Here is a 6,953-nt window from a genome sequence, read left to right as displayed (position 1 = left end):
TTAATTATCCAAAGCAGTGGCTTTATTTATGACCTCTTTGACACAGTCTTCACCTCAGTAGTCTCAACTCCAAAAGCTGTGAAGAAAATAGAAAAGGAACTGAATGTAGGTTTTCAACTGGAACTGTGTTTAATTACATCTGTTCTACACTACTTATGCTGTATGGTCAGTAACATGCTAATGAGTTTCAATTAAGTTACCTTTGCAAAACTAAGTTACCTTTGGAAAATTCTGCCAAGAAACAGATATTGGGTCATAGAAGGTGGGATGCTGAATAAATACTGTCTTGTTATCAGTGAATATATATGCTTAACCCCTTTAATTTTCCATTATCTGTGATTCAGAATCACTGATGTGTGTTACAGGGTTAAGGTCATGATTACAAGTGGCTGAGAAGGAAGTAAGAGAATTAATAGGCCAAACAACTATAACTCTAATATGTTCTATGAAACCTGAAAGGTGTGCTTTGGACTGTTGCATCCTGAGCCTTGTCAGCAGAATGTTGAGGTGGAAAGGTGACTGGCCTGAGAGAAAGGGCTGGAATTAGAACAGCATTTGTCAGCGTGTTCTTCACAGAACACTAATCCTTTAAAAATAAGAGAGGAAAGAAAGTATTCCATGGTCAAGGAACTTAGAATTGAGGACACATTACATATTGATCTCCCCACCCCACCTTGCCGATTTATACAACTTAAAGGTTCTGAAATTCCTGCAACTAAAAAAAGGCCAAAAGAGTATTTAAATTTTTTTAACCAACATCTCCTGATATTTTCCTGAACTAAACCCTTATTTAGAGGAATTGATTTCCTGGTATCTGGGAACCTGAATTTTGGGATGGTTCCTTCTATCCCTGAACTGGTAAGAGTAGCTCACTGTAACTTGACTATTTCTATAAACCATGTGATTTATACTGAACACCTGCTTTCTTTCTGGAAGTCTGAGATTTAGGTATGTGCTAGGCAGAGGGTACCTACATTACCCCAATAAAAACCCTGGACACTGTTATTTAATAAGTTTCTCTGGTTGGTAACACCTTACATATTGCAACAGCACATTTCTGGGGAAATCAGCTGCACCTGTGTTATTCACTAGGCAAGGAAGCTTGTGGCTGGTTTTCCCTCTGCTGATTTGCTTGGTAGCATTTTATGGGTCCTGTGAGTCCTTCTAGCAAATTACTGAAACAGAGGGTGGCACTGGGGACCCCAAATACATGTGGTGTGCAAGAAAGAGATGGTTCTGCCCTCAGAGAACTTACCATCTAATTATGTAGAAGATAAACCAATATTTAGAAAAATTATCACTTAGAAACTTACAATTAAGATAAATACATTTTTAAAAAAAAAGGAAGTGTGGGTTTCTATGAGAAACAAAGTAACAGCAAACTGAATCTGGACTGGGGAAATCAGCAAAGGCTGTGCTGAAGAAGTGAGAATTAGGTTGAGTCCTGAAGGATGGGTAGGAGTTACTCAAGACAAAAGGAAGGGGATGAGCAATCTGGACAAAGGGAACAACTGTGAAGGCTCTGAGACTTACTGAAGATGGCACACCTAATAAGCATCAGACCAGCATAAGAAACTGGTTCCCAGGACCTTTTTAAGTGTTCTTTCTATGGTACTTGCCCTGTATTACTACTCGGTGCCAAGAGCATCCAAAAGACTTTCAGTCCATCTTAGCTTCCTCACTCCCAGATCTTGTCACTCTGTGTATCAGAAGAAAGTCCAGTTACACTGAGGATACTTATAGGTTGAGATTGATTCCAAAGTCAAAAAATCTGGCTTCTTTTATACATACCTCATTGGTCAGCAATTGTACCCCTAATTATATACTCAACAGAAATGATGTACATATATACACCAAACTGGATATACAATAATGTTCACAGCAACCAAAAACTATAAATAACACAGATGTTTTCTATAGAAGTATGGGTAAATTGCAGTATATTTATATAATGGAATATTATACAGCAGTGAATTTGAAAAAAAACTGGTACATGTAATAAGATGGGTGAATCTCAAAAAAATGATGAGCTAAAGAAATGAGACATCAAAGAGCACATTTATATCAATTTATATAAATTCCTAAAACATGTAAACTAGAGGCTCCTGGCTGGCTCAACTGATGGTCTGCCTTTGGCTCAGATCATGATCCCAGGGTGCTGGAATCGAGCCCCGCATCAGGCTCCCAGCTCAGCGGGAAGCCTGAAGCCTGTTTCTCCCTCTCCCTCTGCCTGCTGCTCCCCCTGCTTGTGCTTGCACTCTCTCTCTGTCAAAAAAATAAATAAATCTTTAAAAAAAAAAAACATGTAAACTAATGAGTGGTGATAGAAGTGAGGATTTGAGGTATAGGGACTGGGAGTAGCATAAAAGATCCCCCGGGTACTAGTTATACTCCATTTCTTGATCTAGGTAGTGGGGACCCAGTTTATGAAAGACCTTTCTTTGCACTGTGCACTTAAGGTCTGTACACTTTTCTATAGATAAGTTTTAACTCAAAAAAAAGTTTACAAAAATCTGAGTTCTTGCCCTATTATCTTGCATTAGCAAGCCTTTTTACTGGGGACAAATCACAGTCTCATCCAGCCTCAAATTTCTCATCTACAAAGTGAATGAGAACATCTACCTGACTTTTCCTCAAATTTTAATTGAAATCAAATGCGTTACTGAATGATATTATGATCTGATTGGTAGATGTGATCTCAATGTGTGATGTCACTTAAAAAAAATCATATTGATCTCAGTTGACTCTCAATTATTCACCGCCTAATTATCTAGCCTGTGAGCTTCCTAGACTTCAGCTCTTCCAGACTGTTTACCCATAGCAGATGTGGAAACAAAAGGAAAACAACTGTGTTCTTTTTTTTTTAATGTGGCACTGATAGTGATAGGAAAAAAGAATGGAATATGCCTTAAAAATTTATGTTGTAGTATAGTTTTAAGATTGTCAAAGTATTGCCATTGTATATGCTAACCTGAATCTCTAAAAACTTATTTTGATTACTAAAAATAATTGTTACCATTTATTGGCTATAAATCATGTAATAGACATCATAAATATATATATGTTAATATATGTGCCTATATGTAAAATATATTTTTATAAAACATAAATCTATGTAAAATTCAAAATTTTTTACATATAGAATTATTACACATAGATTTTTTTAGACTTTATTTATTTATTTGTTAGAGAGCGAGCAAGAGAGAAACAGCGTGAGAAGGGAGAGGGTCAGAGGGAGAAGACGGCTCCCCGCTGAGCCGGGAGTCCGATGCAGGACTCGATCCCGGGACTCGACCCTGGGACTCCGGGATGACCTGTGCCGAAGGCAGTCGCTTAACCAACTGAGCCACCCAGGCGCCCCTACATATAGATTCTTATTGAATCCTTGTATCAAGCTCACTGGGTAGGTTTTGTTAAAATATTTTGCAGATAAGAAAACAGGTTCAGCGAGGTTCCACTGTTTGTGTAAGGTTATGCAAGACGTAGTTGAATTAGGTTTGGTCCCTGGGATTTTTCTGCCTCCAAGGCCCCTGCTTTTTATCCACCATTCCCTCCTGTCGGCAGTGCCTTTAGAGCACAGGTTTTTCATCCACGCCTCCTAAATGGATCTGCTATGTCAATGACCACTGCAGCAGCTCTTTTATTAAACAAGTAGCAATGCCAAACAGTCCTTCTTTTGCATGTGACAAAGTCTCTGTCATAAAGAAAACGTGTAATCTATTTATTTGGTTATTCACTACATTTCACTGTTTGCCCCATACAAAATGCCTGATAGAAAACTTTTTGTGGTGAAATCACAACTTCAAAGCATTTAAAATTTGCAACATTAGAAAAATATGTATAGAAGACCTCTCACGATTTGATCTTTTTCACAGAAGTCTCAGTGTTCCAGGGACCCCTCAACCCTCCATTTTAGAATAGATCCCAGTCTCCCACCCCGAGACCCCAGATCTTTGTCCAGGAATACAAGAGATTTTTATCTAAGACTTCCCTGAACTAAAAAAAATGAAACATGACCTTTGTCACTGAGAAAAGAATATTGTTGAGGTAGAGGAACAGAGGTGAAGGGATATTGGGACATATCCCAATTGATATGTTGAAAGCTCAGGAAGTCTTAGAAAGAACAAAGTGTTACAGGACAGGTTAGAGTAGGTAAACCCAGGCATCACAGTGCTTGGATTTAGATTAGAAAATAATGATGCGACCTCTTCAGTTCTGCCTAAGAGAAGGAGGGCATTGCTGTTGGGAACCACATACAAGGTAATTAACAAAGAGGAGACACAATCAGCTTCCTGCTTCTGTATTACAGGCCCAGCCAGCATCAGTGGGGCTTTGCTCTCAACCATTTTATGTAAACGAGGTTGATGCAAAAGATCTTTAAATAAAAGTGGTAACTACCCCCAAGAACTATCCTAACTTAACACCTTAAGCCTTCACAGAGATGTAAGCTTGCTGAGAAAGGCGGAAAAAGGTTGAGGGTTGGCTGGGTGGGGTGGGAATGAGGGCGAGAGGTAGAGCACAAGGGAAGGAAATGGAAAAAATCACTGCATATGAGAATTCTCTCAATTAAGTAGGCTGCTTACAACTTGTCTACAAACTTAAGAACTCTGTGTATCTAACTCTGTCTCTTTTCCTCTCCATTCTATCACTTCCCTAGAGCCTTTTGTCTCATCTGTAAAAGAAAGGCATAGAAATGGATAATCTCCAAGGTCCTTGGCAGCTCTGACAGCCTATGACTAATCCTTACGTGTGAATGCAGTGCTTCATAGTGTATGTAATACCACATTGCCTATGGGGAGAAAACTAGGCTGCAGTGTAGAATTATGAATTTGACCTTTGAAATTTAAACTGTTTTGATTGTATTTTTACTGTTTTCCTAAGGGAGCCGTTCATGTTGCTTTAGTACTTGGAAACTAAACATAGTTCTTAAAGCGAATTGGTGAAAATGACGATTATCCATCATTCAGCACTGAGGTCTGTCTCAAGGGCTGGTTAGAGGGCATGTGGCTATCTGAGGCAAAGGAAATGAAGCAGTAGAGGAAGTTTATTATGCCAAATGCAGTGCCCACTAGAAATCCAAGAAAGGCTAGCCTCTTGAACTCAATGGGATTTTGAACCACTTGGTGTTTGAAATAATTCACTCTTGCCTAAAGGTATAAAAAAATATCTTTCCAATTTTCCTCTTGAAATATCTCCAGCTGTCCCAGACATTTTAAAAAATAGCAGTATTTGGATGTATTGTATTTTAAAAAGAGTCAGCGAGATTCAGCTTACATTTGCCTCAAGGCTTTGTGACTTTACGTTTGCAGTCAATTTGAAAAACAGTTTTGAGATATCTGTTAAACTTCGAACACTGTGAGATTTACCCATCTCCCTTTTTGAGACTACAAAATAATCCCGTATATGTTGATAAAGAGCCAATAAATTGGCCCCTAGGAAAGAGGGAAACCATATCCATATTTCTAAATGCTTCTGGCAAGAGAGCTTGCTCTATTTTGGACACATAAATTGAACCCAGCATTAGCTCCAAAATCCGTCTTTCCTACAAACCTAAGCAAATCCTTAGTTCAGAATGGCCTCGAGAAAAACCCTGAGTACTATATGAATCATGTGAGATCTACTTAGAGCATGGCTACTTCCATATTTTGCTTAATATGTGACATTTGCATTAAGAACTCTGTGGATTACAGATAGGAAAAGAGCTGTTTCATTTATTACATCACTTTGTTTACTGAGGCATCCCAGACTCATTCATGAATGGTCTGAGCCCCTTGTCACTGTGCCCTTTCATACCGTGACTGTTGCACTTATCCATTTACCATAAAAATCATGCAGGGTAGTACCGAGATATGCTCCAGTGGATCACTCCATTGTCAATGTATTCCTCCTTGCTTCCATGTAGGGCTTCTTGTCCCAGTAGGAGACTCACTTATACCTGATTACTAGGATCAATTACCTTCCAGGTGACTTCTTTCCTAGCCTGCTGATTTCTTGGTATAAAGAGTCTGAAATGACCAAAAGGCAACCATGTTTAAAGTTTAATAGGAGGAGTCTTTCAGTTATCTCTGGAGGATACATTATTCCTACAAAGGAACCAGGACTTCTAAACCAAAATTCCCTAAGTTTAAGTGATAGAAAACATGGGTCCCTGAAAACACCACTCGTCTCTGTACCCAGATAGTCTACTGGGAACATAGCACCCCATAAAGATCATTGATTTAAGGTTGTACTCTGTCTTTGCAGAGTATTATCTTCAAGGTGATGCCTCATTTATTCCGTCAAAAGGTTATCTATCCCTCTATACAGCTGACAGCTTCTGTGTGTATGTAGATCCTATGGTTATACACCCACTGCTACACTCTATGTGATGGTTAATTTTGTGCATCAATTTCACTGGGCACAGGGTGCCCAGAGAATTGGTCAAACATCATTCTAGGTGTTTCTGTGTTCTGTTTGTTAGGTGTTTTGGATGAGATTAACATTCGAACATTTGAACATTTGAATCAGTAGACTGAGTAAAGCAAATTGCCTTTCCTAATGTAAGTAGGCTTCATCCATTCAGCTGAAGGCCTGAAAAGAACAAAAGGTGACCCTTCCCTGAGTAAGAGATTATTCTCCTGCCTTGATGGTCTTCAAACTGGAACATTGTTTCTTCTTGCCTGAAGTTGTTCAGACTGGGGCATCAAGCTCTTCTGGTGTCCTACAGCAGCCTGCTGGCTTTCATAGTTGAACGAGGACATTAGCTCTGCAGATTTTGGACCTGCCAGGCTCCATAATTGTGTGAGCCAATTCCTTATAATTGATCAATCAATTTCTCTTTCACACACACATACACACACATACACACCCTATTGGTTCTGTTTCTCTAAAGAACCGTACTATACACCCTCTTTGCTACAAAGTGGGTTCCTTGGTTCAATACAATATTATTCAGTAACAGAGAAGTAAGAGAA

General features: G+C 39.0%; 1 long non-coding RNA gene across 5 annotated transcripts in view; it reads right to left on the bottom strand.

Annotated features, from left to right (window-relative positions):
* The window catches only part of LOC112824911 (uncharacterized), a 44,460-nt gene continuing 37,507 nt past the window's right edge, over positions 1-6,953 (bottom strand). For 2 of the 5 annotated variants that reach the window (XR_012380219.1, XR_003208566.2), the window contains 4 exons: positions 5,820-6,005; positions 1,620-1,699; positions 453-586; positions 1-76 (listed from right to left, as the gene is read on the bottom strand). This is a non-coding gene — a long non-coding RNA (uncharacterized lncRNA). The remainder of the gene's footprint in view (positions 77-452; positions 587-1,619; positions 1,700-5,819; positions 6,006-6,953) is intronic. The other 3 variants (XR_012380218.1, XR_012380221.1, XR_012380220.1) reach the window with 3 other exon arrangements.

The sequence above is a fragment of the Callorhinus ursinus genome, unplaced genomic scaffold (genome assembly GCF_003265705.2).
Source record: "Callorhinus ursinus isolate GAN/ISIS: 27379988/994484 unplaced genomic scaffold, GSC_fseal_2.0 scaffold12, whole genome shotgun sequence".
In the NCBI taxonomy this organism is placed as follows: domain Eukaryota; kingdom Metazoa; phylum Chordata; class Mammalia; order Carnivora; family Otariidae; genus Callorhinus; species Callorhinus ursinus.
This window is presented reverse-complemented; position numbering and strand designations above follow the sequence as displayed.